This window comes from Eurytemora carolleeae, unplaced genomic scaffold, assembly GCF_000591075.1.
Source record: "Eurytemora carolleeae unplaced genomic scaffold, Eaff_2.0 scaffold72, whole genome shotgun sequence".
Classification (NCBI taxonomy): Eukaryota; Metazoa; Arthropoda; class Copepoda; order Calanoida; family Temoridae; genus Eurytemora; species Eurytemora carolleeae.
The window spans coordinates 492,029-502,402 of NW_019396031.1; the positions used below are offsets into that span (position 1 = coordinate 492,029).

At 32.7% G+C, this 10,374-nt stretch overlaps 1 long non-coding RNA gene across 1 annotated transcript; it reads right to left on the reverse strand.

Moving 5' to 3' along the window:
• Positions 1-493: 493 nt before the first annotated feature.
• LOC111696965 (uncharacterized) lies at positions 494-2,183 on the reverse strand. Its single transcript, XR_002764194.1, has 3 exons — positions 2,107-2,183; positions 1,046-1,080; positions 494-580 (listed from the first exon to the last, which is right to left on the reverse strand). It is a non-coding gene; the product is annotated as an uncharacterized LOC111696965 (long non-coding RNA).
• Positions 2,184-10,374: the final 8,191 nt, after the last annotated feature.

Consider the following 10,374-nt stretch of genomic DNA (forward strand, 5'->3'; position numbering starts at 1 on the left):
TCAAAGTTTTTTGGTTATCACTGTATTTGGGTTTTTTACATAAAATGGAATAAAAATTTTAAATTATTGATTTGCTTATTTTTTTTCTAACATTATTATACCTAGAGCTGAAAACTTTAGAATTGTGGATATCGAGATCAATGCTTGATCTTTTCTTTTTGTTAATCTCAAGATTAATTAAATCTTAAGTCCTTTTCGACCAAGTGTATATAACTCAATCAATCGAGTTGCGCTTGGAGAAGCAGGAACAACCAATCAGGGAAGCCGGGAAACTTGAAATTATGCGCGCCATTTAATGAATGAACTCTCGGAAACTGGAAGAGAGAGAAACAGAGCTGATTAAGCAAGAAATTAAAAGTGTCCACATTGGATATTCAGATTAAGAAATCGGGATAAAGGGTATCAAATTCTAAAGTTCCCAGCTCAGAACTTTTTAATGAAAATGAATTTATTTAACGCGCAGGTGATGATTGTATTAAAAAAGCTGCTCCCTGCGTCTGGAAATAATGAATTGAAGACGACAAACACACACGAGTTCTCCGTGTTGTTGTACACTAGGGTCCAATTCACCTCACCAAACCTTAAATGTAAATTATGAAAAATATTTCAATAAAATAATGAAAAAGACAAATAATTTTTATGAATTAGTAGACAGTCAGATTAAGACTGTTCGACATAATTTAATATATTAGTCCAATTAAAATAAAACACAACAATTTTGTGAACACACTTTAGTTATAAAGTTGATTTTAGTTCATGGTAAATCTATATGCTTTTTGACTACATCAATTACACATAAGATTGCTTTAATGTCGTCTTCCTCCTGTTCTTTTGTGTATCCCACTGTATCGAAACCGCATGAAACGACATTATAACAACCTCAGAATGTATATACCAAAAAACCGAATAAAAAAATAAAAATTTCAAACGGCTAAATATCAAACGGCTATTCTTTCACCGACTAAAGAGAAAGTTTCAAGAAAAGATATGGAGTGCATTTATTGTAGGAATTTCAGTGAGCAGGTTGAAAAGTGATATCTTTTACCTATCATATTTCCAGCAATGTTTTTCTTCCAGAACCTATAATATAAATTTTTTAACACAATAAACGGGGGAACTGATTTTAACCATGTATTTTGTGTAGAGCCTAGCTCGCATGCACCATAACATAATCCATAACTTGAACCAAAACATGAACATACCTTGGACCATAACATGAACCATAACATGATCCATGACATAAACCAAAACATGGACCATAACATGATCCATAGTATGCACCATAACATGATCCATTACATGTACCAAAACATGGACCATAACATGATCCATAGTATGCATCATAGCATGATCCATAGCATGCATCATAACATGATCCATAGCATGAACTAAAACATGAAACATACCATGAATCTTAACATGAACCATAACATGAACCATGGACCATAACATGAACATAACATGAACCCCAACATGAACCACAACATGAACGGTAACATGAGCCACAACAAGATCCATACTGTGGATGCCCTATATAGTATAGTTAATGAGCGACCATACCATGGACCATAACATGAACCATAACATGATCCATAACATGAACCAAAACATGGATAATAAAATGAACCATAACATACACCATAATATGAACCATAACATGAACCAAAACATGAACCATAACATAAACCATAACATAGATCAAACATGAACCATACCATGAATCTTAACATGACCCATTAACCATAACATGAACCATAACATGAACCATAACATGAACCAAAACATAAACCAAACCATGGACCATGACATGAACCATAACATAAACCAAAACTTGAACCAAAACATGCACCATAACATGAACCATACCATGAATCTTAACATGAACAATGGACCATAACATGAACTTAAACATAGTATAGTTAATGAGCGACCAGGATTAAAAAATGCCCTCTTTTAATTGTTGAATAAAATGAGGAATATGCTCTAATTCATTCAGTATTTTATTTAAACACTGTATTTATGCCAAAATGATAAAAACCCCATCAATCTTTTGTATTTTCTCACCTTGTATATAGAGATACATTTAAGAATACTAAATAAACTGACCTGCTGAATGATTGATTGTATATAATCTTTGTTGAAAACGACAACGAGAATAAAACTCAAACAAACTGTAAAAATGCAGTTTAGGGAACTAACTAAATCAAAACTAAAAAGTTCTTGTAAAAATAAACAAACAATATAAATATAGAATTGAAATTCGCAAAAGAAAGAAAAATCATCATTTAAATATTATAAACTGCAATTTTCCTGCTATGCTAACTTTCGATGAAAATATTGAAAAATTGTTAAATAAAAAGAAACAAAGTCCATTAAGACAAAGAATTACGTACAAAATAAAGTTAGAAGATCTTTTTTCACTTAAAGTTTTAAGAAATCCGAACTTTTAGATAACTTTTGAAAACTTTTTGATTACAGGTTTATTTTTTTAATGTTTCATGACAAATTTTTTCTCAATAATTTCCTAAAGCAATAATAACTGTCCTCCAAACATAATTCATACATATTCTGCACATTCTGATCCTAAAATACATATTCTACACATTCTGATTCTAAAATACATATTCTACACATTCTGATTCTAAAATACATATTCTGCACATTCTGATTCTAAAATACATATTCTACTCATTCTGATTCTAAAATACATATTCTACACATTCTGATTCTAAAATACATATTCTACACATTCTGATTCTAAAATACATATTCTACACATTTTTATTCTAAAATACATATTCTACACATTCTGATCCTAAAATACATATTCTACACATTCTGATCCTACAATACATATTCTACACATTCTAATATAAACGTATTATACTTATTTTGATTCTAAAATACATTTTGTACATATTTTGTACATGTTCTGATTCAAAGAAAATTCTTTTTGAGTTTTTCAAAATTTAAGAACGAAAAAGAGAAATTTTTAAAGTTGATTTAATTAATTTTGAAACTGCTAATTTAGTTATAAAACCATTGAAAACCTTGCAGGATTCAATTAAATCATTTGACAGTTTGTATATGAATAGAGTTCAAAGAAAACTGTTGCACACGAGAAAATAATTCTAATCATACTACTAGGATAAATAAAATCATGTGAATTTTTCTTATAAGATGTAACCTTGAACGATAATAATTGTTTGAAAGTTTTTTTCCTTTACTATTCCATTCACACAAAAAGTTTAAGTACTTTTTAGACATTTCTGTTAAAAGAATTGAAAAATAAAAGAATTAAATATTTTATTCTAGCGTCATATTTAAATTATTATTGCTAAGTATAGCTAAAAACTGCACTAATATGAAGACTGGTATATTTTATCTTGTTTGATCAATATTTCCTCCAGCTCTCTAACCTCTACTGAACCTTAGAAAATGGCTAGAATTTGGAAGTAATTAACTTTTAAATCCTTTTTTTGATTCCTTTCTCATTCCCTTTCAATTCAAACCTACTTTTGTTTTCTATTCTCTGAATTTTGTTTACTTTCATCTAATATTCCCCTTTTTCCCATTTTGCAGACTATTTTCCTTTACTGTCCTTACCTCTTTTTTACGTAAAGGAACTGAGCTTTTGCCAAACCCTGCCTACACCTTTGCAATTTGTTAATGTAAGTTTTTGATTTTTAACTTAGAGTATTCTGTCCAGCAGAATTCCTAGTTTGTAATATCAAAGGTCTATGACATTGGATTGCAAAGATAAAGAGATTTTGTGGTTAAAACTCAGTTCCTTTCTTAATCTTCATTTTTACTTTTTTAAAACTTCCTGTATTTTATTCCTAAATCTAAAATATTTGTCTATGTACGTATACAACAATTCCAAATCTGGGATTTCTTGTATTCATGAATGTTTCCTGCGATAAAAATATATTTCTCCGTCTCTGCTTCCTTCTCTTTCAGGAAGAACTATTAAAGTCTCCTAGGCTCACACCCCCCTGGGATTATTCTTCTTTATATTTCAGGCAGGTGCCATAATTTCACACTTGTATAGACCCTTTGTCCACTACCCCCCCTCCCTCCCTCTCCCTTCCCTACAGCTTTCTTAAACATTTTCAGCTCCTTAGTCCTACTCCCAATATTTTACTGATTGTATTCAGTATTTATTCAGACCCGGAGTTGGTTCTGTTCTTCTCTATTCTTCTGAGTATCCGGAGCAAGGACAATAGTTCTGCTTGTTAGCAGGGCTTGTGTGAGAATATACAAGCTTCTTCTCACCCTAGAGTTCTTTTACCCAACCAAGGTTCCTGGAAACCAGTTTAGAAAAAATATTCTTTATTCTTAGTATTATACTTTTTTTCTTTTCAAGGTTATAATTCTAGTTTTTTTTTCAAAAAGGAAGCACAGCTATATTTAAACTCGTTAAAAAATAAACTGCATGTGGATAAAACAAATATGTATCTGCAATTTGAATGTTCAAAATCAAACTGTAATTCATGTATTTCTGAATAAATAAATGTGCCATCCTTAGTTCTGAGCCAGCTATTGATTCTGATTGAGCTAAATAACCCTCCCCCACTCTCTCTTCCTAATACTTTGCCCCTACTTATTGGACGAAACACCTCCAATTGTATGATTTAAAAATTATATCATACAGTTACATCCGGGTTTGCCATTAAAGACGGCCAATGTTGGCTTGGCAAATCCCGTCATTAAAGTGTTAGTTTAAAGAATATATCTATGTAAAATTATGTACTTTAATGATAAATATATAAATATCTATCTATCTATCTAACTTATATTGAATTTGTGGTTAACGTTATGTAAAGGAAATTGAATTTTTGTTCCAAACACAAATTTTCTTTGCAACCTGATGGTGTAAACCATCAATGATTCAAAGTTAAATTATTTCATCTTACAGAATTCATAGTTTGAATTATCAAAGGTCGGCAACATCAAGTTGCAAGGATATAAGGATTATAAAATCAGATTTTGTGGCAAGAACTCAGTTCCTTTAGTCTCTATTTAGTAGTTAGAGTAGATTTACCGTCATACTGTTTATTTATGAATTGTTATAATATCATTTAACATTGAACATCATTAAAAAACGGAAAACAAGACAATTAACAAGCTGAGAACAAAAAAAGATAAATTCCTTAGCACCCAACCTGATACCCATGGTCAAGATGTCCTACTCCAGGTTCATGTTTCGTAAAAGAGTAGATATTTTTACGTTCCGTCTAACCGAGTTTTTATCTTGTTCTGGTGTTGGTTGCATCCCTTGAATCCTGGAGTTCGGAATTCCTGTCATTAGTCTTTATTCTTAGGATACATTGTCTCTACTCCAGGTTCAAGGTTAAGGTTGATTACAAGTTCGGAGCATTATCATACATGACAAGGTTGGGTTTATTTGGTTCGGAGCAATATCATTCATAACAAGTTTGGGTTTACTTAGTTCGGACCAAATTCATTTATGATTTTTTATAGCAATATTTCAACCGTTAAAAAAGAGTTGAGAGAAATATTAATCCATAACAAATCACGATCAAATATATTGGCTTGGCTTAACCTTTTTACACCTGGTGATCGCGGATTTAATAATCCGATCGTTTGATGAAATCAATATGGGGATCTCCGTCTCATTTATCAAGGTTTAAGAGTCAGCACGGGGACCCTGAGATTAGTTCTACACATTCATCCAGTTCTTCTAACTTCCGGAGTAATCCTTAATCTCATCCTGGTTTAGAATTTCGAACTCTTCAACCCTTTTTCTTCCTGTCCCACCTATGACCATTTGTATTTGTTAAATAATTTAACCTTATTTTCATTTGGCACGTTAAATATTTTTTCATTATTTTTAATTTTTCTTTCGTTTCCCAGAAATCTTTTTTTTGCCACTAAATCAGTATTTTTTGTGCCCCCAATTTAACCTTATTTTCCTATCTCTCCCAACAATTTTATTTCATTTTCTCCTTTTTTGATCTTTCATTCCATTTAATATTATCATACACAAGCTTGAGAACCCATCGTTGCCCATGTTACTCATAGTTACTTCCGCCGTTTACCCGCGCTTGGTCGTAAATTACGATTTTAGCCATTTTCCCTCTACAAATCAACTTAGAATTTCAAAACCAAGTTAAGAACATTTCCGTAGCTCTGCCGAGTTCCCTAATCAAAAATTGAAGCAAATCGGTCAAGGGGTTCATGAGTTATGATCGGACAACAGAAAAACAGAGATTACTACTTTGTATGTTTATATAATATTATCTAGTCAACCTAACATTTTTTCCTTTATTTACATATTTCTACCTCATTTTCACCTACAATTTTCTCATATTAAGTGCGCACAATAATTCACTCAAGTAAACCTCCTAGCTCTTATTAAATGATTTAGTAAATATAATTACTGTGCCTAGCCTGAATATTTATTAAGTATGTGCGATTATATAATCATACAGCAGTTCTATCGGAGTTTAGGGGTAATTAAGATGTAGGCGTAGGTATCTTCCAGGGAGGGGGGTAATTGTATGTTCGTGAAAGTGTGTATGTGTATGTGTGGTCCAAATTAATGGAACACATGCTCCCGTCCTATCCTCTCTCAATACCCAGACTGAGTAGAGATAAATATAAAAACATGCTTCTCTTTACAGTTTAACTCAAATTTTACATTGCTCCGGATAAGAATCTGGGTTCAGTTTAAAATAATGAACCAAACTCCGGGTAGGATAACAGTTGGAGAACATTTAACCCTTTAACTAAATCAATTTCCTAAAAATGGTAACTTTAAACTCTTTCATTTATTATTTCGAAGCTATAATTTTAAATCCAACTTTACGATTATTAAAAAGCCCGAAACTCCCAAACTGTTGCCACGTGATCGACGGTTCTATAATATTTCAAATTGGTTTAAAAACATTTTAAAATGTAAAGTATTCCCCATTTGTTTAGATGGCCAACCATAAGTCTAAATATATAAATTGTCATGACTTATTAAAGTTGAATATGCACTTTCTCTTCTTTCAAACTTATGCGATTTTTGCGGCTGAATTTGTACTATAGCATTATGAACATCTTTAAGTAATATATACAAAACTAATCTAGGCAAAAATAGAGAAATATAGAGAAGAGAGAAATGTCATTGTTGGTCATGGAAGTTGGTGTCGGATAAATTTAATTTCCAGACAAAGCTGGATACCGAAGCTAGAATTCTAATCATACTATGCTGTGATGTGATTAATTATAAAGGAAAAGTAGTTTTTAAAAAACTAAAATATTATACATTACCTAAAACCAGTTTAATCACATAGCCGAGTTTCATTTAATTAAAATATCTTGTTTTTAATAAAGATTTCTCTTATTTCCCCCTTACCCCCTTTTTCCTTCTCTCCCCCCTTTTCCATGAATAAATTCGGGTTTATCTCCTTAAGTGTATATATTTACAGTAAGAAGAGTAGTTAAACTAAACTGTAGAAAACATTATGTTGGACGGCTAGCTGATAATTTAAAGGGAAAACGTCTTGAAAGAGAAGGAATTTTAGTAAATTAGAAACCTGGGTCTAGAGTTAGGGTTGAGTTTCCCTTTAATTGGATAGATTAGCTGTGGGTGGGTAGATCTAGAGGATCAGACAACTACAGGTTAAATATTAGGTTTACTCCAGGTATATTTTAATATAGATTTCTCCAACAGGAGCTGGGGTACTCTGATAATTAACCCGGTGTAAAGAAACACGTAAACAGTAGGATTCTACACCCTGCTGTTGAGGGTACCCGGAGTAAAGATCTAATCTGATCCGTCCTAGTATAATGATGAGTGCAAACCAGGATGCATCCTTCCTGTTCTAAGCAACACGTACTTTATTTTTGCTCGCCCTGTCCTCCTTTCTCCTATCTTCTATCTCCTATCTCCTATCTCCTATCTCCTATCTCCTTTCTCCTATCTCCTATCTCCTATCTCCTATCTCCTATCTCCTTTCTTCTTTCTCCTTTCTCCTTTCTCCTTTCTCCTTTCTCCTATCTCCTATCTCTTTTCTCCAAAATTGTTTGCTTTTTAGCGAAAAAGAAAAATTGTAACAAATTAATATTAATAAGTCTCAACTGACAACCTCTTATCGAAGGTGTAGGTGGATAAACACATTCAATGTCTAAATATATCTCAATGGATTAGGTTATATAATACGATTGGTTGTAGCTTGGATGGAAATCTTTACAGCATAAACCTCTCCGATTAAAACTTTAATACATCTAGCAACTGTTCGGTTATTAATTAATGTAAACAATTTTTCAAACAAAAAATAGCAAATGGACTCCTCAGTTCGAACTTCATAAAAAATATATCAAATTATTAATTTCAATTTTAAAAATCGCAGTAGAAGATAAAAAGACAAATGAGAAAAACAGTGTATCAATTTTATCTTCTGTGATGTTATAATAGTTTTTATTTCATTTGATAAATCCAACCCTCCTACCCCTGCACGGTTCAGTGTTCAGGATAGGACCCGGAGCTAGACTCATTATTTAAGTATCCTTATAATGTTGCAGCTATGTCGTAAATTATCTCCGATATTTCCACAAAAAGACCGAACCACACAGGCCAGAAATGGTCAACCACAAATTAATATACTTTGATCGGTATTTTCTTCTAAGCTGAGTTTAATCTATATTAATGTTCGTCTCGGAGTTGTCCGTCCGTCCTGCCTTTGATAGATTTACAGTAGTGGTGTGTGGGGGTTCTTACATTTTTTACAAGTATAGGTTTGATCTGGAGGAGGAAAGAGAAAAAGAGAAAAGGGGAAAGTGGGAAAGAAACGAAGAAAGAAGGGAGAAAGAAGTAAATGTGATAGGAAGAAAGGAGGAAGAATTGAGGGAGGAGTTAGGACGAAATGAGGTATAAATAAGGATGAAAGGAGAATGAAAGGAGTAAGAAAGGAGGAAGAAGGAAGAATGGAAGGAGGGTAAGGAAGAAATAAGGATGAAAGGAGGAATGAATGAAGAAGGAAGAACGGAAGGAGAAGTAAGAACGAAATTAGGAAGAACTAAGGATTAAAAGGTAAATGAAGAGAATAAAAAAGGGGGGTTAAGTTTGGTTTAAAGATAGAGGCTTTAAATGGGTTTATGGAAATAGGTTTTCAAGAAAAGTAAACTTTAGTTTGGAAGCAGGAAGCTGGTTTCAGTTTGGAAACAGGAAGATGGATTCAATTTGGAAACAGGTAGGTGGATTCAGTTTGTAAAAAGGAAGATAGATTCAGTTTAGAAGTAGGGAGGTGGTTTCGGTTTGGAAACAGGAAGGTGTTTTCAGTTTGGAAACCGGAAGGTGGTTTTAGTTTGAAAACAGGAAGGAGGATTTAGTTTGAAAACAGGAAGGTGGTTTCAGTTTGGAAACAGAAAGGCGGTTTCAGTTTGGAAACAGGAAGGCGGTTTCAGATTTGAAACATGAAGGAAGATTTAGTTGGAGAAGAGCAAGAGGGTTTTAGTTTCAGAACAGCTTGATTTAAAAGAAAAGGACCCAAGGTGGTTGTATTTGGGGTGGGGGGGGGGGGGAAGGTACTGATTGGGAGGTATAAGTTTGGTCTAGATTCTCTGATAAGGATTTATTACTAAATGCTTGACATGAGTTTACTCCCTCCCGGCACCCACTACCAGACACTTAATGGCGGAAAATTGATGATTAAATGGTTCAAATTTCATTGATTTTACAAAATTTTCAAGAAGAAAGAATGCTAAGTTCTCCAGATACGGAATGTGGACTGGTTGGATAAGAAAATAATTGTCCAGGAAACTTGAGTCTAATCAAGGTTTAGACTGGAGAAGGTTTCTCTAATAAACATGTAAACAATAGGATTAGAAAGGAATTGAGTCTTTGCCACAAACTCTGATTTTCTAATCACTATATCTTTGGAACCAAATGTTGCAGACCTTAGATATTTCAAACTATGAATTCTGTTAGATCAAATAATCTGAGTTTGAAATATCAAAGGTTTACAACATCGAGTTCTAATTATATTGAGGTTTAAATATTTGATTTTGTTCCAAAGACTCAATTCCTTTGTCTTGATGCCCTACATAAAATAACTTTATTGAAGGAATGAATTAATGAAACTCGAGCAATGCAATGAATATATTTTAGGTTATACAGCTAAAGCGTTTGTGGAGAACTGATTTAACCAGTGGTGAGAACTGTGAACCAGGTTTTCAAAATTCATCCAAATTCTCACGATTATAATACGAGTAATATAGTCCTTTCCATTGAATAGCAGGAATTTAGACCAGCTTTAACAAGATTGATATGACGTCTATAGTTCTCAATTAAATCAAATCTGTTTATCACAATTTCCAAGTTTTTATTTTTCAACGTTAACACAGTGGTTCGGGGGGGGGGGG